Below are 26,945 nucleotides of genomic sequence, written 5' to 3' on the forward strand. Positions count from 1 at the left end.
TGACAGTATTACTATTACTTTGAAAAAGTCTCCTGTTCCCTCCACATACCATATCAACGATTCCCCTATCACACATTCTGCTAGTCATAACGATCTTGGTGTCATCTTTGATTCAAAACTCACCTTCTCTGACCACATCTCCTCAATACTAAAGAATTCAATGCGCATGTTGGGACTTCTTTATCGATTCACCGAACTACGCACTGTTTCTTCATTAGCAACTTTTTATAAGACTTTAATAGCGCCCAAGATCGAATACTGCTCTCCCATATGGGCCATGGCAGCACCTACACATCTCTCCAGACTTAATTCTGTTCTCAATTTCTTCATTGCTATAGTCCGATTTCGTGTTCCTGCACTTCGAATATTATCTAAGAAGGAGCTCTTGCGACATCTTAATATTCAGACTCCTGAAGTACGCAGAATTATCTCTGATCTGAAATATCTACATAAAATAGTTAATGGAACCTTAAGATCGGAAATATTACTTCAGGAACTATCCTTACGTGTCCCTTCCCGCATCACTCGGAATACCCACCTATTCCATCTTGCCCGTCCTAGGTTGGCTGTTATACAGAGGTCTCTTTTTTATAGAATACCAAACAGTTATAATCAAGTAACAACTGTTGTGGACATTTTTTCGAGCTACCCAGTGTTTGAAAGAGCAATTAAACGAGCTTTGACGGAATAGTTTTACTTTTACACTCTTTTTTCTATGTTGTTGTTATTGTTGTCTTGTTTTTTTTCTTTCTTTTGTTAGCATGTCCCTGTGTAAAATGGCAAAGTTATGCTGTATCTGGGAAATTGTTCAATAAATAAATAAAATAATAAATATTTCCTGAATCTGCCCGTCTGGGGGCTTCGCTCCCACACACTGCCTTTGCTCGACCTACGGCCTCGCACCTCTTAAGCCCACAATTCTATCGTTTCTTTTCCTATTTGAACTATCTAAAAGATAAGATTTTGTATCCCAAGGAAACGCCCATTTAAATAGCATGGGAATTTCTTCATCCCCCTTTAGACCCCTAAAAAATTAAAAATATTTATTTTTGGCAATTTTCTTGTCGGTTAGTCATGGAAGGCTACAATCATAGCAAATTCCATCATTATAATCCTCTTGGAAGTGATAAATATTTTGGGGTGTAGAAGGCGTCCCATATAAAGAACACGGGAAAGATTTTTAAGTTCCCTATAAAACCACTCTACATTCGGAAATTTTTATTTCTGATGATTCACTAAGGTAACGCTAACAAAAACGTACAAGCATACCGAATTTCAAGTTTTTATTTCAATTCTAAGTACCGAAAACATGGGATTATATGTGAAAAAAAAAAGCAAATTTAAATAACATGGGGAAATTCATCCCCTCTTTAGATCCCCTAAAAATTAAAAATATCCACTTTTGGCAATTTTCCTGCGGGCTTGTCCCGAAAAGCTACAATCATGCCAGATTTAATCATTGTAGTCCTGCAGGAAGTGCTCAATAATTTGTCAGCTCATGTAGTTTTATATATAGTAAAGATATTTAAATCTAAAGTTTTCAGAAACGACATAGTTTATTTATGTTACTCAAGGTGTAAAAATAAATGCCTCAACTAAAGTATCTACGCCTGGAGTCAATAGAGTTCCAGTACTTGTTTATCTTAAGGCAAACTGAAGTGTCTGATTGGACGAGAAGTCAAATGAAATCCGTAAGTTTTAAAAAAATTACCCTGTATATGTTTATGATGTACTATATGAAAGGTGTTTTTAATTGTTTCTATAACTATTCTCTGAACTTATAGCTGAAATTTGTTTTATTTGACACAAAAATTGTCAGCTTCATTGTGTGATAAAAAGTAATTTATAGTAGGGGAAAGTCGGATAAAACCAGGTAGGTGGATAAAGCTGGGACCTGGTTTTTCTGGCAATATTAGTGCCACTATTTGTAGGCCAACGCATGGAGTTAGTTGCAAATAGCCGCTATATTATTCTTAGTTTAAGATAAATCTGAGTATGTAGTTCCTTTGTCGTTGGCGATGTGTTGAAGAATTTGTGTAGAAAAGTTTTGATTTGTCTCTCGTCGATAACATACTGCTGTTCTTAATCACTGGAAGATTGACTAATGTAAGTAAACAACATATTATAATAACTCTCCTTGCTGTTATTTCATATCTTGAATCAGGAATTTTGCGCTCTTTGAGAATTGCTAGGCCTGTAGTTTTGAATAATGGCGTAGTAAGGTAAAACCGGGACATCAACAGCCGAACAGAACCGGGTAGTACAGTGTAAATCTGAGAAGGCTAGATACAGTGTCTTAACTGTAAATAATGGGGACACAAAGCTTGTAGCAATGTGGACTAATATGATGAAACTTTTATTTGTGATTTTTGTTCTTAAATTTAACAAAATCATGATCTAAAATTATATTTTCTGTGTTATTGGTCTAATATAGTCCAGCCCTCCATATTTTTCGTACTTTTTAAGCTCACATACTTTTTCAGTTGTATTAATTCTTACTGTACTAGTTCTTGGAGTAATAACGTATTTTTCTTGCAAAAGAAAGTTTTTATAATTACTTTATATGTACCCGGTTTTGTCCGACCTGGTCGGATAAAACCGGGTTTTTTCGTGCCCTTTAAAAATGCTTTTGCTCTCGAAATTTACCAGTCTTTAACTGAAATAATAATTTTTGTGTCAATACCAATTCCATTTAGCATTTGAATACTAATTCAAGCTATACTAGTCATGTAGATGCTGAGCAACAAGCAAAAACATTTTGGTTCCAGGTTTTGTTCGACTTTCACCCCGCAAAAACCATGCAAGATGTATTGGACTAAAGGCAAAAAAATCAATTTGCTTTTCTTGAAATAGGTAATAAAATTTTATTCGGTACATTTTATGGTTTTCGTTTTCACAATATAAAGTTTTGTAAGTTATTGTAAGTGGTAATATTCAATATGTATTACACCGAATCTATCTTACACCTAAATTTCCCCATACCGAGTTTTCCTACACCGAATTTTCCTACAGCAGTCGCGGACATAAGCTCACCGGCATTATGCTCTCCGGACATAAGCGGACATAAGCTCACCACTAATAATATAATTGTATTATAAGATAATTAATGCAATAAAGAATACAATAATGATAACTAATAACATTTATAGATTCACTAATTTAATTGCAGAGGAAAATAAACCTGAATAAAATAAATAAGGAACAAAAAAATGGGAAACGGAAAATATGACAAATATGAAAACTGCACTTTGAATATTAATGTGAAGTAGAATTTGAATATTAAAATATAAATTGAAAACAGATTTGGACAAATAAAAGAATATTACTTTGTTTTACTGAAGAAAGCAATCCAACCCCCTTCATTGTTCTTAAACTTTCGGTGCAGGAAATTTTGCAGCACAGAGATATCGGTAAACGAAATTTTGGTGAAAGGGTATCTCCTTTTTCTTTCTCACTAAGGCTGAAAGTATCTGAGACATGTTTCATTTTACTTTAGAAAAACGGGGTTGCGGACATAAACTCACCGGCAGAGAGCTCACCGGACAAAAGCGAAAACGAACTATGTTATAACAATTATGTTTGTAACATCCTAATAATAGTCAGCGACGTTGCTACAGAGGGGCTGAGCCTAGTAGTATAGGTAGGTTACTTCTAGCGCACTTTTCTCCCTCCCAGTACTTTGGCAAATATTATTTAACACAGAAGGTTAGTGCAAATAAAATTCTAAAGTGAGATTGGGCAGGGTGCTCTACGCATAGACTTTTATGACATTAAAATCATAAAATCTCACATCTAAAACTACATTTTCAAAGTAAAAAGCAGCAAAACCTGTGCACAGTTGGACCTGAGAGGACTTACGCCTTTCTCTTATTTGTTTGTTTGGTTTTGCTCTTGGCTGCCTCTCAGGCTCCTTTTTCTGTTTGTTTCTGTTGGTTCTGCTGCTGTTTCTGTTATACCTCCGTTTTGCTTTCCGACTAGCGCTAGTCTCCGTTCACATCAACTCCCTCTGATTCGTTAGCTTGTAGAGGAGAGTGAAAATCCTTCTTCTGGCTGGGAGGCGATTCGAACCTGCGATGTCGACCACGCCGATAACTACTCACACCTGGCCAGACATGAACGAGCTCGCTCGGCTAACACGTACTCAAAGAAATCGAGTGAAAATCAGTCCTTATATATGAACAAATACTTCTACAAGCAACGACATCTATTAGCAAAGTGATAAACTAAATGATGTTCAACGCTATATATTGAGTGAGTAGCTGCTTGAATATGTTCATCTAGCTGGCAAATTCAAAACAAAAAAATATGAAAATTGTGGATATCTTGGTTCCTATAAGAGACAAAAGGCTGATATTTAATTTTGGCAATTAGTCTTTGGCTGACCCATAAGTGTTGCCAACCCATAAAATTAAAAAAATCACTAAGTCGTAACAAATTTGATCTTAAGTTTGCAACACTGCAAAATCATAAAATAGAGATATTTGAAAAATAAAAAAAAATACTACCATAATCTACATAAAATTTTAAGATTTTTTAAAGAATAACATTTTCCCGAAAACTCAAAGATAAACCCGTAAAAAAAACTTCCCGAAATCTTGATTTTGTTATAACTTCGCCAGATATTCATCGATTTTAAAAATTCAAACTAAGATCAATAGAGAAATAAATTTACTATCTTTTGAATATCTTGCAGGTTTCAAAACTCTAAGGATATTACAAAAACTCAAATATATCTAATTTATACATGCATCTTTAAAATTCAACGGGCATTGAAAAGTATTGCTTTTCCTTACGCGTTGTGAATGTCTAAATCTCAGTTTTTGAGTTTATAACCATAAAAACACTTAAAACATACTTAAAATTACAAGTTTGGATACTGGTAATGGAGTCTTCTGCTAACTTCGTTCTCTATGGGGAAACAATGATTTCTTAAAGTCAGTCCATTGGTCATAGTTCAACCTGAATAAACAACCATTTATTTCGAAAACTATTTGCGTTTCGTTTTGCATATTTTTCACAACTACATTGAAATTATTAGTAAAAATGAATTTCTTTTGAGGTTCCATGCTAACTACTCAATTTATTATTTTAAAAAAATTAAATCACTTTTGTTACTTTTTAGATTCATTTTTGAAGAACAGTTAATGCAATTTATAATCATTAGTAAGATCTTCCATTCCATCATATCTCATAAACAGTTTTTTAGTTTTCATCTCTTTTAAAAACTTGATCAGTATCTTCATTATATTTCTGGGGTAATATGGTTTTGTATTTTTCATTTAAATGTACTAATACTCCTTCACCGGTGTATTTTGTTGGTATCAATTTCCAAAAGGTTATTTCATATGATTTTCCTTCCTCCAGATCTTGCAATTGAACAAGTTTTATAATGTTAATATTGTTTTTCTTGTTTAATTGTGATGCCATTTCTTATTGTACAAAAAACTTAAAAATTTGTTCATTTTTGTAATGACCTTATCTCGTTGTATATATAGCTAATTCTATGAACAATGTGTTTTATATGTTCGTCTGTTAATTCTCCATTCATTACTTTAATAACATTAAGCTCATCCTTAAACATAGCAATTTGAGTAACCATATTTTTATAATACTGTTTCTTCAAAGCTATATTAAATCGTGTTGATAGGCCAGTGATAACGGCAGAAGTAGATGCAAATGCTGTTGTAATAATCGAATAGACTGTAACAGGAATAAATACATTTATAAATCCTGTTGAAGCAGAAAGCAGTATCGAAAATGCAATAAGAGTAACATAGATGCATTTTAATCTCTTAAATTTCCTCTTATTTTTCGCTAGTAAGTTCTCGAGTGTTAATATAGTATCCTCAATTAACGCAATTAAATTCTCGTGGAATGTTATGTGCAATATTCATTTTTATAAAATAAGTTTTTTTATGATATAAAAACACAAACTAAACAAATCTAATAAACATATAATTGATATATATTTTCTCAATTATTTTTTTTTCTTTTTGCACATCATATTCAAAGTTTTTCTTACTAATCATAACAACATAACAAATCATTTTATCTGATACATCGCTTTCAAAATTAGCAGTCAATTTCAAATTAGTTCTATCACTTAGTTACTGATTTATGCTTGCTTGTGTTAATTACTGATCCCAGGGCTGATATTTTCTCTAATCATATTCTTCTGCTGGCCGAAGTAGATATTCAACTGAAAAATGTAGGCAGAAGAAAAGTAGGTAACAAAGTGTTGAATACTGAAAAGTTGAAAATCGAGGAAATAAGAAATCTTTTCGTTAAAAAATTCGAAGAAAAATGTTCAAACGAGCAAGGAATAGGTGCAGGTAGTAATGCACGGTGGGAACATATTAAACGTTGCTTTTAGCAGGCTGCAGAAGAAGCAGTAGGTTACCGCGAACACAAAACTCCTAAGAAACCATGGGTTACAGAGCAGATGTTACAGAAAATGAGAGAGAGGAAGATGTGAAAACAGGTTGATACAGAAGAGAGCAGAAAGATGTACAGAAAGTTAAATAATGAATTACGAAGAGAAACAGACAGAGAGCGAGGGAAGAGTTTTACAAAAGAAAATGCGGGGTCATAAAAGAATTAGGAAGAGTTTGGAAATATGAGGAAATGTACAAGGAGGTGAAATTTATGGAATTTCGGAGGAAACAAGGGGTTATTATGATGGCAGTAGAAAATAAGAATGGGAAGGTAGTCAGCGAGAGAAATAAGGTCATAGGAAGGTGAAAAGAATATGTTGAAGACTTATATGAGAGTAGGGATAGCCCGTACAGCCTAAATGTTGAAGTAGAAAATGAAGTAGACAAAGATGATAAAGGATTTAAAGTTTATTCAAGGAATGTTCAGTACCTGATGTAAACAAATACATGTGGTGATTGTTTGATTTTATTGGTTAGAGAGACTTAGAACAGCCATGCGGCACAAGAAAATAGTCTTTGCTTATAAGGCTCATTACCAGAATTCCTTAGAATTAGACAACAGAAACAACACTTTATTTAAGAACTTAATTGAATTAATACAATAAAAGAGAATACGCACGCATTGAAAGTGGTTTTGACCCAACTTTAGCGCGAATCACAGTTAACAATATGGCCACATGCGGGGAATAAGTAAAACATCGACAGGGTACAAGCACGTGCTTCTCGAAAGAAGCGCTGACCGATAGCCAATCATCCGATGACTGGCGGAGTAATACAATTCTTCAATGTTTACATCAGGATCAGAAGGTTCGTTGAATTAACTTTAGTATTCTTAGGGATGAGTTTGAAAAGGCTATATCTGAGATTAGGAATGGAAAGGCAAGCGGAATATATAACATACCAATCGAATTCGTTAAAAATATAGGAGACAAGGGAAAGGAAGAATTGTTCCGACTATGCAATGAAATATATGAAACAGGAGAATGGCCAAAAGACTTTCTGAAAACGATCATGATACCGATGACTAAGAAATCGAACCCAAATAGATGTGATAATTATAGAACTATTTGTCTCATATCTCATGCAGCTAAAATTCTGCTCCAAATACTGAACAGAAGATTATATGGAAGAACAAATAAAGAAGTTGAGGAGCAGTAGTTCGGGTTCAGAAGAGGCAAGGGCACAAGAGATGCTATTGGATTATTAAGGGCGATCGGTGAGATTTATAGAAAAAGGGAGAAAGGTGTATGTTGTATTTATTCATCTAGGAAAGTCTTTTGACCGCGTGAATTGGAAATTGTTGTTGGGAGTTCTAACGAAGATAGGGTTGGAATGGAAAGATAGAAGACTTAAGAAACTTATACATGAACACATGAACCAACAAGTAAGTGTTAGAATAGGGGAAGAACTAACGGAAGAGAGTGCAATTGGAAGGGGAGTTCGACAAGGATGCTGCCTCTCGTCAACACTATTTAATGTCTATCTAGAAGAGATAGTGAAAAAGAGTTTACATGATGATGATGGTATTTCGGTAGGAGGTAGAGTGATTAGATGCATAAGATTCGCAGACGATATGGCGCTTGTTGCAGAATCTGAAAAGAAAATCAATAAAATGTTAGAAAACCTGAGGATGGGCTTTGAAGAATATGGGATTAAAATAAATGTTAGAAAAACAAAAGCCATGGTGATTGGAACGAAGGGGTCTGTGTCAAATATAAAAGTAGGAGGGAAGAAAATAGAACAAGTAAATAGTTTTCGATATCTGGGTAGTATTCTTAGTAATAACATGAAGTGCGAACGTGAAATAAAAGCAAGGATAGGAATGGCGAAAGAAGCCTTTAGGAGGAAGAAAAATCTGTTTCGTGGAACCTTGAAGAAAGAGTTGAGAAAAAGACTCATAAAATGCTTTGTTTGGAGTGTTGTACTGTATGGGACAGAAACGTGGACATTACGTAAAGGTGATGAAAATCGACTGAATGCCTTCGAAATGTGGGTGCGGAGAAGAATGGAAAGAATTAGTTGGGTCGAGCGGAAAACGAATGAGAGAGTGTTAGAAATGGTGGGTGAGAAAAGAACACTTTTAGATATTATTAGGAAGAGGAAGAGAAACTGGTTGGGACATTGGCTAAGAAGAGATTGTATCATGAGGGACGTCCTAGAGGGTATGGTGGCGGGAAAGAGAGGGAGGGGGCGAAGGAGACTACAATTAATGGATGATATAAAAACAGAAAAATCATACGCGAAGACGAAGAAGTTAGCGGAGGATCGTGAAGCATGGAAGCTTCTCAGCTGCGGCAAGTGACCTGCCAATGAAGGCGGAATACCTATGATGATGATGATGTGTTAATTACAAACATTGGTCTATTTTTTAAAAACTCTTTAGGATAATAAAACATCTCAGTGTTTCCTATTGTAACTCTTGCATATATCGTATACATTTCGTAAGCTTTGAGATACTTATGCTTTTGAAAATCTAAGTTCAAAGATTCCTCATTTCTAGAATTACGAAAATGGATATTTTGAAGTTTACAATGATCAAAGTAGCTTGAATCTCTTGATTATCATTCCTGTCAGTTTGAAAAAATGCAATCAGGAAATTAGGGATATCAAATTCACTTGAGTTAAATAGTGTGGTTAGATCGAATTCCAAATATTTGTCTATACCTGATTTCTGTAAACTTTGATATGTGTTGAAGGAAATAGGAATCTTGCCCTCTTTTAAAATATTAGATTTTAGCAAGGTAGCATAGTTAGGTTCATAATTAACAATAGGCATTCTCAACTCCATATTTGTAATCTCAACTTTATCTTGATGTGGTTGATCATTCTCATACATTCCATCCTCCTTTTTTGTTTTCCAAATACCAAATGCATTACCATCAGAACCACTTCCTTTAAATGTATATTTCAGTCCTCCTTTCCACATATCTTTATAATCAGAACAAAATTCTGGTAAAAGTCTTAGCAAAAATAGTATTTCTTCATCTGTTCTACGCCACGTAATTCCTTCCCATCCATCATAATGATTTGCCTCTGGTTTTGGAATCGTACATGTGTTTACAGCTGTCGAAGTTAAACCAGAGGAATCTATAGTATCCAATATCCGTCCATGCTTACTAACTTGTATTTGAGAAAACAAATGTGAGAAGAAGTTATTAATAAGTCTAATGTTTTGACCCGCAGTATATTCTCCATCAGCATCTCTACCTCTAATTTCAAAAGTTTCATAAATATCAGCATAAGGATGAACAAACCCATCTCCAACATCTATATCAAACTCAGTAGATCTGTTTGCTTTATTTAAATTTTATATTAGGTTTCAAGGATTGTAATTCATATGACTCTATCCATATTTATTATAAAGAAAAAATATTTTTATCGTTTTATGGATTAAACCCATAAAACAAAATTAAATATAACTTCTCCAAATATCCTTATTCCTATTCACCTGACTAATAATTTCTGGAAAACTATATCCATCTGTAAACATTTTTAATACTACAATACATAAATGCCCACAGATTACCTCCTTAAAATGTTTTATACGATTGTTACTGTATATTATAACCAAGATATTTTACAAGCGTTTTTGATGAATTACCTCCGAATGAATCAAATACATACTTTCTATTTCCTTCTTTCCAATAACAAATCCAATGAGTTCCTAGATTTTTAGAGGTATCGAAATTAACAATGGCACACTCACTTTTCTGGCTCTTTAGGTAATTCATCACTCATAAATACACCTCTAAGGTTTCTTATATTAAGCTGTTTAACAAGATGAATTAGATCCATGTTACTTAAAGGTTTAATTTCTTTATTTTTGGGCTTTACGTTTTGTTGGAAGCTTACCACCTTGTTTTTCTTCCATTGCTAAGTTATGTCTCTTTTGTTCTTCTAATTCATTTTTATTCTTTTTCGCATCATTTACCGTTTTGCCTATAGCAGCAGCTCCGGTAGCAGCAGAACCTAGAGCACCTATTATAGCTAAAATTGTTGGAAGAGTAAATATAAAACCGCCATAGTGAATATTGTCTTTATTTTTCATTTCTTTGTTTATTTTCTTCATTTGTGGTATAGAAAGAGAGAACTGCATTTCTCTACCTTCTTTAATCTTCTTAGCTTTATCATTTAAATGTTTCTTTGTTAAAATGTGATCAATATTTAATTTCTTAAGTCCTTCGTTAGGTATTGTAAACGTACAACTACTTAACTTCATACTTATATTTATTATAAAACTTTTATGGAAAATCCATCAAAATTAAACACAATACTTATAAACCTAAACCAAACCTTACTTATGCATTCATAGCCAGAGCAGTTACAAAAGCTGGTAATCATTCTCTTATCAAGTTTGCATCTTTAGCAAAAGCTCTTTCCCATCCTTTATTTTCTCATTCTTTGTCCGCAATATGTCTAGAAGCTGTATTTTTATTATCTGTGTAGTAAATATCATGTACTCTACAAGCTTCATCTAGTGGGTTAATATCTTTGTCTCCGCTTTCTAACCTTTCTTGTAGCTTTGTGTAAGGACCACAAAATTCATAGCCTGGTAAATGTAACTGGCATTCCCTTCATGTTTAAAATTTTATGTATTAGTCCTTTTCCATACTTCTCAATATTCCGAAATTTTGGTGGCAATATATTCAATATTTTTATCAAATAACCTATACCCTTCGGATCATTAGAAATATATTATGATAGTTTAGTTTAGAATTAATCATATCCATTATGCCTACTTTCTCATTATAAAAGTTATCATTTCCAGATTTTTCCTCTCCGTCAATAACTATTAATCGATCAATTAACTTTCTCACATCATTCATCCATATATATTCTTTTGGTAATTCGTTATATATTTTGATTCTCTCTCCTGTTTTCTTTCTTGTTGGTGTTGGACCCAAGGTTGGTTTATATATCTATCCCAAATAGGTTTAATAATTTCTTTACATTTTTCTTTATATCTTTGTTTTCTTGTATTTGGGTCATTGTTGTGAAATACTACATTAGAATCAATGACTATTTGGGTTTATTTTTCTAGATCATCTTTATTATAGTTTTTTGGATTATGTTTTGTTAGTAATTCCCATAAACCTTCTGTTCCTGTGTAATGTTGATTATTAATAATTAATTCATCATCATGAATTTTAACTTCTCTATCCCCTGTCATATATATGATTATACCATCTTCATCATATGGTTGTATTACAAAACTTTTATCGTCTCTAGTTGCATAATATTTCGAAGCAATCTTACCAAAATGAGTAGTTGTTAAAGATTCTATTCCTTCTACTTTATACTTAATTTCCTTTTTCATATGTTTTATTTCTTCTGTTATAGACGTATCACTTTCACTTATTGAACTCTCATACATAGGAGGTGTTACTAATAAGCTTGAATCTACTTTCGCGCTTTCAGTTACAACTGGAACTAACTCTTGAATTATATTTTTTTCTTCTGCTACTTTTGATGTATCTTGTTCTAAATCTTTAATTGCATCGATAACAGGTTGATCTTGTCCTTTAAATTTCTCATATTTATTTTGATTAGCTTGTTTAATTTTCTTAAATCTTTTAGTAAGTTCTTCTTTTAACTTTATATATTTCTTACCTTTATTAACATCCATGTATTATATAGAGGAAAAACAAAAAACATAACACAGCACAACGTAACACATCACAACGTAAAAAACATACACGTTCACCTATGTTAACCTATGTTCATCCACGTTGAAACACGTTTAGGTACTATCAAGTACATTCGTTTGCGTTTGTTTACGTTAAAGTTTTACCCCGGTTTGATTTACCCTCATAATGAGATAGTACGTTCGAGGTTCGTTAATAAATACTGTGTGGGGATGTATGTTTGACAAGGGGGGCATTTCATCCCCCTTTGATTCACTATACTTTTAAAAAGTCTTTAATTTTATTTCTATGTTTACCGTTATTCGTTTTCCTAGCCATATCTATCGTTAAGAAACCATGCTCTTCTTCCGAACACTTATTGCATAAAGATTGTAATTTTTCAAACGATATATCCGATCCAACAAATTCATCATATATGTGCTTTAGATTTACATTGTCCTGTCTAAAGATACAAAGAAAGTTTATCTCTAATTGTTTTCTTAGTTTAGAATATGTTTGTCCGAGATAGAAACAGTTTGAACCATAATGACGACCTCGAGTAAAATATTCTCTAACGTGGTTTTGTTGTTCTAAAATGAAATCATCAGACACTACCACAGAATCATTCTCACATTGATCTAATGGAATAATTTTTTCGTTGTTTCCTCTTACTACTGCTACTGTGTTATTAATATCTCGTTCTATGTCTTGGAAAAGTTGTATTAGCTGTTGGTATTTAGGTTGTTGTAGGCTTTTAAAATAGATATAAACATTTGCATATTTTAACCATTCTGGTGCTAACAAGAAATTATCAATCATTAACGTTGTTTTTCCGCACCCACTAGGTCCAACTATTAAACGTCTTATATCATCAGGTAACAACTCACCGTTCCTCTTTTTCTTTGTAGCTTTTTCTGTTAACCTTACTTTAATATTCCAATCCTTCATTTTATTATTTACTATATAATAAATGAAAGTATTTAATTTAAATCTTTATTCATCTGTATTAAACACGTTTTTGCATTACCCATTTGAAAACAACTTAGAAATAGCTCTTGCAGAATTTTATACGACATACTTAACTCCAAATATTACAAAAAGAAATAATAAATTGACATTTTGTACTAGCTTTCCTGACTCTCCTGGACTTTCAAAACAACTCATAGTTCAACCTGGTCAATATAATTTAAAAGAATTAGAAGAATATATTAAATCAAATCTTCCACACATCACCGGTGCTTTCAAAAATATTAAATTTACCGAGGACAGAGAGAAAAATAGAGTAAAAATATTTAACGGACATTGTAACATAATTCTAGATACCATTAATACTGTATTAGGTTTTAGTGAGAAGAACTTGATTAGTAACATAGAACATGTCGGAGATAAGGTACCAAAATTTCATCCATTTGATACTATATTGACTGAGATTTAGAAGGTATGATTTTAAAACATAATGATACAATACACAACGAAATATTTAATCGAATCATTTAGAACAAATACAGAATTTAGAGAACCAATTATATATGAGCCAAGAGAAAAGATATTTTTCCCAATACATCACAACAAAATTAATAATTTCAAAGTTTCAATTCGAGATGAGAATGATGATTTGATTGATTTTGGTGGAGCTCGTATAACTGTTCTTCTGTTAAATAGATATAAATTTTTATATAGTGGATATCTTTGGTAATGTTAAAAGTGAGGTAAGTATTATTATTATTATTGAAGATATATTAAAACTATTAGAGAATTTAAATAATGTTGTTAACGTAAAACAACTTAAATCATTAGAAGCCGGTATTAATAGCCAATTAGAGAACGATAGAAAACGATTTGAAGATGTGTTTTAAACGTTACAAGACACATATATAACGAAAGATGCGATTCATGCTAAGATGTATGCTACACAAGAAGACTTTCAAATGTTATAGAAAGACATCAAAAAATTAATAATGCAGAAAGAAACTATACCCCTATTATGCCGATTGAGAGCTAAAAACGTTAAGGAGCCAATCTTTAGAATATTTAATCTCTCTAATGGTTAAAAATTTCTCTACAATGTTAAAATAATGCACATGGAATTAAGCTTTGACACATTTTCTAGATATATATTTGGGTGATACTTTAATTGGAGAGTTACCTTTTAGCTTTAACAAGAACGATATAATTACAATTAAACCAAATAAAAATTCTGCTATAGAAGAAGGACAATTATTGTTTGTTGTAATGTAGAAAGAGGGCTTTCGTAAAAAAAAAAAAAAGCTATAGGATAAATATGGATACTTTTTTGGTAACATTAAAAGTAAGGAAAGCAGTAAGATGCTATTACAAACGTTTGTTAGGAAAGAAGAGCTTAGAGAGTATAAGATAAAAATAGAAGAAACTTTTACATCTAATTACACATCGTGGATTGATTTAAAGAATAAAAGATTGGTTAATGTATCTAATGCTATCGATAAACAAGATGCTGTAATATTAGAACAACTTGAATCAGCAAGAGTTTAATTTACTTACGCGAAAAGAAACTGCAGAATTACCATGTCGATTGGCAGATGATGTTGGGAAATCAGTCTTTTTTGTATATAATTTGGCTGCCGCCTACAAATTTCTTCATAGAGGTAGGTTAATGCATATAAAATCAAATCTCAATTTATATCTTATAGACATATTTTTAAATGACGCTCTAGTTGAAAGTTTTCCATTACACTTTAATATAAATGATCAGTTAACAATTAGACCATCCAAAACTTCTATTCTAAAACATGGCAAATTATTATTGCTTATTATGTATATAGAACGATAAGATGAAAACGAATCAAATGATGATGATAATGTTAGGAGTGTAGTATTTGGTAATTATGAATTTTAAATTTCTATATAATAAACAGGATGTATTGTGTTAAGTAAAAGAAATCAACAGATACGAAGAAAATTACCATTAGAATAGAACAAACAAAGAATGGAAGATATATCAAAAAAGGTATTTGTTCTGTATATGGTGTTACTAAATCTCAATTCGTTAAAAAGAAAGATTGACTAGAAGAAGGTAAAGGTATTAGAGAAGATATTATAGAAGAAATTCACAAGCCTTCCAGAAAGAATTATCCTAGGTTAAGTGTTATTGTTAAAGGTATAGATGATTTATGGCAAGGAGATCTTGTAGAAATGGATAGTGGAGTATTAAAAGGTGTTTGCAAGTTAAGCAAAGCCTATAAGTATTTGCTGACGAATATAGATGTATTCTCAAAATATGCGTTTGCTTTTCCTGTTAAACATAATAGCGGTAAGAATGTTACAGAAGCATTTGAATCAGTATTAAGAACGAGAGAACATAGTAACTTACAAACTGATCAAGGCAAAGAGTTTTACAATAAAGAATTTAAGAAGTTGATGGAGGAAAATAAGATTAATCATTACTCAACCTATAGTGATAAGAAAACTTCGGTTGTTGAGAGATTAAAGAGAACTCTTAAACAAAACATGTGGAAGAAATTTACAACACGAGAAAATAATAAATGGATAGAGATATTACCAACACTAGTTAGCGAGTATAATACTCGTATCCATAGAATAATTGGTTTAAAACCTATAGAAGTTCATAAAAAGAATGAGCAAATAATATTGGATAAAGTGTTTAAGAAAAAATATAAGCATGTTAAGCCGAAGTATAAAATTGGTGATTATGTTCGTATAAGTAAATCGAATGGGTTAATTGAGAAAGGATATACACCTAATTGGTCAACAGAAGTATTTGTTATTAGCGAAGTTATTCCATCTAATCCACCTACGTATAGAATGAAAGATTTAGAAGATGATGTGCAAGGTAGATTTTACGAACCAGAACTTTTAAAGACGAAACATAAAGATGAACACTTGGTGGAAAAGGTTCTGAGAAAAAAAGGTGACAAAGTATACGTTAAATGGTTAGGATTTGATGATTCACATAATAGCTGCATAGATAAAAGTAATGTTGTAGTGTAAATTTAAATGTTGTCTTTTATGGAATAATAATCATAAAAGGTTAGGAAAAAATTAATAAATATGGCTAGTATGGATAAAAGTTTGAATGAGATATGGTACGAACAGATTAAAGACAATTATTGGTATGGTTTATTTGGAGATTTTAAACTGATTATAGACAAGAAAACAGGCTACTTCAATGCTACTAACTTGTGCCAAAGAGACGGTAAGAAATTTGATCACTGTTTAGAATATAAACAATCAAAAAAACTAATAAGGTACTACGATGAAAAATCCGACTCCCGGAATTCTAGGAGTCGGTCTAAGTATCTAGTAAAGGGTGGAGGAGATACAGAAACAAATATTATCATCTCCGAAACATATGTTTACAAAAGAAATATTTCTCGCTATCGCCTTATGGATATCACAAGACTTCTATGATAAGTGCTATGATAGCTGGTTAGAAAACGTATCAATTATTACAACGAAAAACTTAACTCCTCTAATTCCAGGAACTTTATTAAAGCAACTTAAGAGAGAAAACTTGTAGATAGTGAGGAAAATAAAGTTAAATTATTTTCTATACAATAAATATGGGTACTATGGATAGTTTTCTTAATTTAAACGCTGTTTGTTACGAACGGATTAAAGACAATTATTGGTATGGTATTTTTGGAGAATTTAAACTGATTGTGAATAAGAGTACAGGATACTTAAATGCTTCTAAGTTGTGTCAAAGAGGCGGTAAAAGGATTGATCATTGGTTAGAAAATAAACATTCAAAAGAGTTATTAGATTACTACAACAAACTTCGAAGTTCCCTGGATTCCGGCCACTTCAGAAACTCATCTTACAGTAAAACTAGGTGGTAACGAAATAAACAATCTAATTTCAGGGACTATATGTATAAAAAGATATTTCTCTCTATTGCTTTTTGGATATCACAAGACTTCTATGACAAGTGCTATGATATTATAGAAAACTACTTCACACAAGACTTCAGACAATACCGAGAAGACATTGAAGAATTACAATCAAGAGTAGAAGAAATTGAAGAGTCAGTGGGAAGATAAGGATTCGAAACAAGGGCTTAAAAGAAATAGCAGCACTATATACAGACGATGATTCAAAAGATAATTGTCTAGTCATATACAAGAAGAACAAACTTAATGATCCTTTCCCTTATTATGCTATCAGATGTCAAAAGAGAAGTCTATACAAACATCTTAATGAAGCAGAAGAAAAATATCCAGATCATGAGATAATATACGAAAAGTTTAGAGATCCTAACAGTATTAAGTTATTCAACCTAGTACAACAAGAACTAGATATTCGTAAAGGTAACGGTAATGAGTTTTGGACATCCCTATCAGAAGAAGATTTGGTTAAAGAAATTGATTGTTTATGTGATCGGCTAATATCTAATCCCACGTAAAAACTTTTAATATAATTTTATGATTATTATTTCATAAAAGCCTAACATCAATCTTCGCTGTTGTTAGTTCCATTCTTCCTCAGAAAAAAACGGATTATCAAAATCAGGATTTTCTTCAGATTCTTCTTCAGGATGTTCATTATTGTTGTTGTTGTTAAGTATAATAACTGTTCTACACAAAGGACAATTGTTATCTCTTAACCAGGTAAGCATACACTCAACACAGAACACATGCTTACACATCGTTTTACACAATTTAGTTTTTATTTCTTTACATATTGAACATTCTTCTGAGTTCTCTATTAAATGTAAACCTGTTAAGAGTAGCATTAGTTTGTTTCTGAGGGAATCGTGAACATGCTTATTTACTCTTAAAAATTTAAACATCGATCTTGCCTCTGTTTTTTATTAGAAGGTCTTCAGAGAACTTCCTATCGCAGCAAGTGTATATTATCTTGTTTAATTCTAAACCTTTGCTTTCAAACTCAAGAATGAATTTTTCGCTTTTATCGTCGAAACTATCATTTGGCCAATACTTTATTTTGATATTTTCTCACTTGTGTTTCACCTAGCTGTGATGTAATAGCTTGCCAATCGATAAGAGAATCAAATTCGCTCAAGAAGGCTGTTAGTTCTTTTCCTGTGATGCAGCAACTTTTAGAAACTATATTCCAACTGAGTTTGTCTTTAAAGGTTTTAAGGAACGTAAGTTTGAGCAAATCTGCTTTGCAAAAGAGTGTGCTCCAATGTAAATATTTTCTGAATTGTGTACAAACCTCAATAGCTTGTTTCTGTGAATACGTTCTCCAGTTATTTTTTTCACTGAACGCAAACCAATCAACCTTTTCTTTAAACTCATTAAGAAAATCTTCAGTCATTTGTCGAGCATATTCATACGTGTAGTAATCCCAATGAATAAGTTGTCTTGTATGTTCTTTATGGTTTAATACGAATTCTGGTTTTAAATGAGGATAACACCTTAAACCATACCTTGGTTCACACAATTTGTCCCAGAAAAGTTTGTCACCATACTTATTAATAATGTTTTCGTGTTTAAGTAAGTCTCTTCTTTTTGATAGTCTGGCCCAATCGATGTGTTCTTCATAACGTTCAATAAAAGAAAGTGATAGTTTATGGGTTGATGTAACTGAACACCAATGTATCTTGTTTTCGAAGGTATGTAGAAAGTCATCGGGTAAGATCTTTATTTCTGAAATTTGTTTCCATTCTTCGAATTTCCGACGATTATTTCGAATGCATATATTTATTAAACTTGAAGACATACGCATATGAAATTTTACACCCATATTTACGAACCCCTCGAGTTCAAATTGCAGTTCAAAGTTCAAATTACAGATGTTCAATATGTCCTGCATCAGCGACACGAACAATATCACATCCATACTCAAATTCCTCCCATTCTCGGGCAAACATGTCCTGCGTCACTGATATTATGGCAGTACGGATCCGGTTCTTCAACTCTTCCAGGTTCTGTGGGAGTGGTGGTCGTAAACGTTGTCTTTAACGAAACCCCACAGGAAGAAGTCACGGGGTTTCAAATCCGGTGACGATGGAGGCCAGATGAGACATGCTAAGTCGCCAGCTGCTTGACGACCAATCCAACGGTTCGGTAGAGTTTCATTCAGATATTCACGCACTTGACGACTCCAGTGAGGGGCTGCCCCGTCTTGTTGAAAAATGAAGTTGTCTTCCTGAAGCCTCGGAAACAACTAGTTTTGTAACATAGCGAGATACTGCTGACTGTTAATCTTGTTTCCATTAAAGAAGAATGGGTCGTAAACAGATGATCGGGATATCGCACAAAACACATTGACTTTGGGCGAATCTCATACATGTTCAATGACTGCATGTGGGTTCTGTAGGCCCCAAATTCGAACATTTTGTTTGTTTACCTGACCACTAACACAAAGTCGCTTCATCACTGAACACGATACGTTGTACAATCCTCGGCAAAAAATCTGCAACATGAGGATGTAAGTTTATTGTGAAACTACGCCTAACAGCGCAGGGAATGAACATAAAGTCTAAGTAGAACGAATCACGCCAGGATAAACCTCGGCCTCCTCCCGTGCACACTTATTTTGGAGCAGAAGATTTCGTCATTTCACAATAAACTTATATGCTCATGTTGCAGGTTTTTTGCCGCGGATTGTACAAAGGTGTTATCATTATCAATAGCATCCAGAATTTCGTTACAAAATGCCACACGTTTGCGTTTATCATCAGGATGCAGAGCTTGTAACAGCTGTAACTTGTACGGCTTCATAACCAACCGACGTCTTAAAACACGCCAAATTGTTGTTGTCGCCACTTGTAACTGCTGACTGGCACGACGAGTTGATTTCAAAGGATTATGTTGGAAAGCAGTTTGAATTCGTGCAACATTTTCTTCAGGAACACGAGGACGGCCAGGACTCTTTCCTTTACATACACATCCTGTATCTACAAACTGTCGATACCATCTGCGAATGTTCTACCCATTCGGAGGATCAATTTGGTACCTCAACCTGAAACGTCTTTGCACTGTAATTACGGAATTGCACTCCGCAAACTTGAGAACACAAAATTATTTCTGCTGCGGACTAGCCATTTTGAACGTATGACGGTTACCAAACAAAACAGAAGACAACTGACATCTAGCGGCTATTAATATAAACTAGACTATGTATTCGTTTCTCCAATAGCCGAACCGAGGCGTAGCGATCGATAGTTTGGACAAAATAATTTTTCGTAATACGTATATTCTTTTTGAAACAGGGTGTATTTAAGAAATTCAATCATACTTCAAGTGAAATTATGAAATATACAAATGACAGAACGATTGATCAGGATATAGAATGCATTTTCTCCGGATAGTAAATTAAAACCTACATGAATATATTACATGCCAGTATTGAAATAATGTGTCTCCAATGGATCAGTGGTCAAACTCGTTGCCTTGTAATCAAGGGGTCCGGGTTCGATTCCCCGTGGGGACATAAGTGGTTGGGATCCCAAGTTATGCTGTAGGTCCCGTCCTTAGTACGTTATCATCATCCCATGGAAGGCAATGGTAAACTAACATGGGTTCACCTTGCCCAGGGACATTCGAGTCAAACATCTTCGGGCAGAACACCACATCATAATCATCATTGGGAGAATTAGGCCATTTAAAATTACGTTGCAACTTTTGTAACTTGTAATACCTAACTGCTACTCATCAAGAGCTGGTATGTTTCCAAAATCACGTCTTGTTTCCTTGTTTGAGACATGTTTGGGTGGGGACGGCAAATTATTTAGAGCACGGGGGCGCACAGTATATAAATACGGGCCTGGTAAAATGTAGATGTTTGGCTTTGTATTCTTTTGCTTCTTTGTGAATATTGGCAGATCATTATGGTGTTTAGTCACACGCACCTCGCTCACACACTAGAATATCTTGATTCCTATATTGCAATTAATATCACTTATCTTCACACTTAAATAATATTGACGCTTTCAGCTTCAAATAAGATAGATTTTTCCTTCACTTGTCCTCTCTCAAATAGAAACCCCACATTATTACCTGTCCTCACCTTCATCTGCTAATATAGAGACGGAAATAAACTCACGTAAACGAGAGTGAGTATGAATGAGTCATCCTCATGAAACTGAGATGTGTAAGAGTTTACTGAATTTTGCTGAATGTTATAATGGTATGATATAATACTACGTCTGCATATTCAACATTTTTTGACTTGTCTAGGATAGAGCTCCAATAATAAAGTTACTAAATTATACATAAAATGATATGTGAAAATGTGAACCGATAAATTTACATTTGTATTTACAGTTTTATTATTGTTACTATTTTAACTTATTATTCAATTACAGAAGGCTGTTTCAGCCTTACGGTAGTGAAGTACAGACCCGTGCTCTAGGGCGTAAAACCCAGTTTCCACCAGGATCATGTTCGATGTGAGAGCCCCGTTGGTGAACGATTGCACGACATCGTAGTTTCCACTGAAGGAGACCTCTATTGAGCACTGCCTGATCCAATTTCGCCCACTCCTCCTTGCACACTTCCCAAAGACAACCAAGTGTGGTCGGACGACGCTTATTGATGTTCCGTTTGAGGAGACCGAAAGCACAGAAGTCCATAGGGGATGCAACTGGTGACTTGATGGGGATGTCTCGAAATGGGATAGCCTTTACACCTATCTCCTGTTCTATACGTGTCATGTAGGCCACCGTTCGTTTGGCAGTATGGCTGCTGGCCTTGTCCTGGTGGATGAACACTCTGTCAGTGTCATTGCCATACAATGCCGGGGCATGTTGGCGATAGATGGGTTCCAGTACATGCTCGATATAATACGCTGCATTCACCTTGACATTTGATGACACCCGGTGTATCGGAAGTTTTCCTTTTGCACAGAAACCCTCACTACCATAAATCCCTTTGGAAAACTATTCTTGCAGGAGCGAACCCACTTTGCATGATCGGTTCCATCACTGCGGCGGTAGTAAATTGCACGCATCTGCTGGGATCCTGTCAAATAGACCCATGCTTCATCTAAGGTGATCACATAACGCCATTTGTCACTTGTCAGGTAACCTTCATACAGCCTTTTGCATGTCACCCGCCGTTCTGCAATGTGCGTTGCACTTCTGAGTCCCAAATTGTCGCGTATGATTCGGTGTACAGTTGCAGTTGACCGTCGAATACGCTTCGCTATGTCACGTTCGGTGGGTGGATTCTCCTGGGTCACAAACCGGCGGACCTTGGCAATGACGTCTTGACTGCGTTGTGGAGCCGGTTGCTTCTTTTGCCCCTTTTAACGACGCATGGCAATGGTTTGCTCTGGGTTTGCATTGCGATGGATGGCTGCATTAAATCCCTTATCAGACACTGTGAAACCTTTCTTCTTGCACTGTGTTCTTATTCGGCTATAGCTGTAGCCTATATCAGAAAGTGCTACGATGTAGCCCTCCCAAAAAGGGTTGATTTTCGGCGGCATTCTGCTTATACACGTCTCTCCTTTGCACGGCTTATACACAAGTGTCTGGCTACTCCGTACTGCGTGCGTCACGTTGCTGACGCGAAACTAGCGCCGGTGGTGGTGACTGCAAATTGCTATCATAAGGATGAAACAGCCTTCTGTACATGTCTTTTAATTCATTAGGTTAGCTTAACTACTCTTCGTGATGTTACATTGTAATTGAGACATACCTACAAAATGCTTATGCAAAATAAGGGGACAAGTATATGTGGGATGAAAAAAGCTTTATGTTGAATGTAATGTCATATGTAGTCATAGAAAATACATACTCGATTCAATCGAAAAAGCTCTGGAAATCGGATGATGGTAGTAAAACCTCTTCCCGCTACCTAATTTTATTGCACAGAAAATAAGAGCTAGGAAGATTGAATTACTGAAAGAGATCAAACAAACGATTTTGATTAACGTTTTCTTTTTGACTAAAGAAATCCAGCGTATACAGAGTAGTCTAGCTCTTCCAAATTAACACGTTAGATAGGATATATTTTGGTGGCTTGATACGGTACGCAAGGAAGAGATCTGTACTATAGACAGAATGATTAAATTAGTTTAGCACCTTAGTGGTTTACTGCATCTGGAATTTCATATAATTTTCTATACAGTCTCGGTAGCACCTGCTACCTTTTTTAATAGAGCTTGGTAATTTGCGAGCTTGTTTCACTTACATTTGAACGTCTGCATAGCGTAAGAATAAGGACAAATTCTTGTCCACGCGAATAACTTTTCAAATGAAAAAGTTGTTTTCAACCATTCACGTTGATCGATTTCATGCCTTTGTCCTTTTCAGTGACCTGACAAGTAGTTGCAGCTATCTAATTCCGTTTTAGTATGCTTTGATCTACGGTGTAGCGAGCCCGGTCTGTTTTGCTGTTAAAAACTTTGTAGTTTTGCGCGCCATTCCAATTATTACAAACACTCTTTGGCTATTTTTAATAGCGGTTGATATCTTTCAAGTCAATGGACTAGTTACTTGTTCACTGAAGTATAACGTTCATTTAATTGTGAGTTCGACTATGTTTTGCAAGATGTTTTCCAATAGCAAAAGCGTGAGTGAAAGAGGAAACGTTGTTACATTTATATTTTACTTTATGGAAGTAGAAAGATCAATTAAGTCGTAACTACGTATTACGATAGACTACGTATTAAGTATATTCAGTAATTTTTCGCTAACAGACTGCTACGATTATGATATCTCTAATTATTCATATATATCATTACTTGGACACCAATTGTATTGGTGTTATTTTGTGCAAATATGTTAAACGATCTATTCACGTATGTGCATCATACCATTCGACTAATTACTTTAATAAAAGCCAAGTGGAATATTGTGCATTAGTCTCAGAGTTACGGAGAGACGATTTAACGATTTTCCGCAACCTGAACTTCAATGGATAATCCTCGTATTAGGGTGACGTAAGTTTTTTCTGAAATCACCGAACTGTCAGAGTAGAGCATTGAGCTCAGTGTTCGAATAGTGAATCTTAATATACTCCACTTTAAAATTTTATTCATAGGAGAGCAAAATTATAATACCTAATATAATGTAAATGACTGGAGAAAGAAATTATTCTGAATAATCCAAATAATACATGCCTATTATTTCTAAGGTGTTATAAGGGTTAATCAATTACATGATAATGTTCTACTGGAGATTCTTTGTAGTAGATTAGTTTGAAGAGATTAATGGTTACAGTTATCAATAATTAAAATTTGCATGTTCTTTATCTAATAATACGTAATCGCGAAATGCCGAGTTCTATTTCTTTAAGTTATTTTCATGTATAAGGTGTGGTATGTATCGTCTTTTTATGTCGATAGTTTACTAATATCGTGTATAATTGTTGTTCTTATTAAATATTGAAGTATTTAACTGTCTTTCTAAATAGCCTAGGCACATTGGACTCAACAGTACTCGGCAGGAACTAGGAGAGCTCTCGCCTTATGTCTGTTGTGTGCATAGTGTGCGGCTGTATGTTGCTGACTGGAGTAATTAAATCAATATTTAGTATTGAGCAATGATACATTTTGTTCTTAGATTTGGAAATGATTACATATTTGCATTAGGCGATTTCAACGGCTCCAACTTCGCTGTCGCAATCACAAATGACGCCCGAACAACGTATTATAATGTCATTAATCATAAATTGTGCGGAATTAATTACGGGAAGAATAGGCCAATATCAGCTTACGATACTCTATTTTTTTGATGTCTAAAAACTACGTAATGATTACCTACCCATAAATACTGCCTTAAAATTGAACGAAAAGTTCAGAAATATTGAAATCGTAGTTGAGATAACTCGTTAGAAGTACTATGCGATATAATTATAGAAAGGGAAGGTATAAGTTCCTTACATCAAGAGCTGCAATTGTGGAAGAGAGATGATGATGCGCGTTATGATGAAAAATTTTATAACCGTATAACAAGGGTTAAACTTCCAGAAGTAGGTGTGATGTTTCAAAATAAATCACAAACAGCAGCAATTTTAGATACGACATTTCGAGAGTGAATGCAACTAGAATTTATTAAAAATATTCCAGAAGCAGTAACACCTAAACTTTAACACATAGGGCACAAGTCAAAATTTTTAACTTGCTAAATCTGAACAGTGCCAGTCTGTAGTTTTACAATCAGTAAAAGTTCCACAGTATGCTACGTTAGCGCAACACAAAACCAATGTGAGGAAAAATATGAAATTATGCCTGTAGCTAATATTCAACAATTACCTAACGTAAGTCAAGTTTTCATTGAATTTCAATCATTACACAGCGCGAAATTTTGCAGTAGAGCATGTAAAACACGCACAAGTTGAAATGACTATAGTTGAAAATAGTTTTGAACACACAGCTCAAGTACCAGAAAGGGAAAGTGTGTAGGTTTTATTTGTTTATTTAGAGCAGTCTTTTGCCTGTGTGAATTGGGGAAAACTTAATGCGGGTGCTAAGAAAGGCTTGGATAAAATGGAAAGAGCAAAAATTCATGAAGTACTTATGCATGAAGAAATAGCTTAGTTTGGTTTTTACTTTAATTTAATGTATCGTAGATATTGAATCGTGATACACATTATTAACAATGGAACAATCTGCAATACGAATAATGTTAAAATAAATAATCTGATCATATGTATACATGTTGTTTATTCTATTCTTCTACCTATCCTTTGTTCAGAACAGCTACTCTTCTCTTTTGTTCTTTTTCTATGACAAACTGTAGTACAGAGTTTTCCGCGTGCATCTTTAATTGTACTATTTATAACGGCTGTGGCATTTAATGAATGAGTACTACATTCCATATTGTCTTTCATCTCTTCTTTGCTAGCCGCTTTCGTTCTTCTGTCTGTTTTATCGCTAATATCTGTTACTGTCCATTTGAGAGATCATAATATGTGCAGTTTTCATCACGTGAGTCATTGTATTCCCAAAACAAAAATATCCTTTGTTCTCCTCTGTGTTGTAGATGATACTGACCTCGTTACTCCATCTTTGTCTTATGCTCCCTCCAACTACCATGTACTCAGTCTCATGGGATGTTTTCTCCAAGTCGTTAACAGAACAGAACTGTTTTGTAGACCATTTTGTCCATTCAGGATGCTACCAAGTTAGTGGTGAGTGCGACAGAATATACACTCATGCCCAAAATGATTGTCGCATATCTATAACTGTCTTCTTGTAAGAATATAATTTGATAATGATTTTGCAGGGTACTTTTAATACTGATGCTATGTGTATAATCGGAAAATGTATATTTGTAGTAAATTTCAAAGGAAAAGAATTATAAATACAAAAATGATAAAGAGTAAAAGAAAATTTTGCTAAATAGACAATAAAGTTTTATTTTCGTTTTATTGTTCTTATTTACAGCTGTTTTGACATGAAATTTGCCACATACATGTCTTTGCCGATTATACACATACTAACATTATAAGAAATACCAGGTGGATTCATTATCAAATTATATTCCTACAACAACATATTTAAAGACATGCGACAATAGTTTTGGACATGAGTGTACATAAGTATGATAAAAAGAAATACAGAAATATAGGAAGGGATGCAATAAAGGTGGGAAATATTCGCTTGTGAAAACAAAATTAAATAAAGTAAGGTTATTTCTAAAGTATTTCATTAGTAGAACAACATTTTTGTACCATCTTTAGATTTCGGATTTTTGCATATTTGCATGTTTTTTTCCTGATGTGATATCGATATGCTCTTTAAACAGAAATTCGTTTCAGATTTTTTGGGGTAATAGAGCAGAGTTTTATAGTGCATATATCTGCATATTTTCGAGGTTAGTGCATATTTATGTCGTTACTGCATATAAATGCATATTTAAAGAAACGACCAAATTGATAATTTTTAACGTCCAACAATTTACCTCATAAATGGAATTTCAAGTTTCTAATATAAACAAACTCAAGATCTTTAAAGGTTCACTGTTGTC

General features: G+C 33.8%; 1 protein-coding gene across 2 annotated transcripts in view; it reads left to right on the forward strand.

The window, feature by feature from the left end:
* LOC145670279 (putative cytosolic Fe-S cluster assembly factor AAEL012261) overlaps positions 1-26,945 on the forward strand; it is a 262,772-nt gene that overhangs the window by 67,203 nt on the left and 168,624 nt on the right. The window lies entirely within an intron of this gene.

Source organism: Thermobia domestica, chromosome 14, assembly GCF_964235325.1.
Source record: "Thermobia domestica chromosome 14, izTheDome1.hap1.1, whole genome shotgun sequence".
In the NCBI taxonomy this organism is placed as follows: domain Eukaryota; kingdom Metazoa; phylum Arthropoda; class Insecta; order Zygentoma; family Lepismatidae; genus Thermobia; species Thermobia domestica.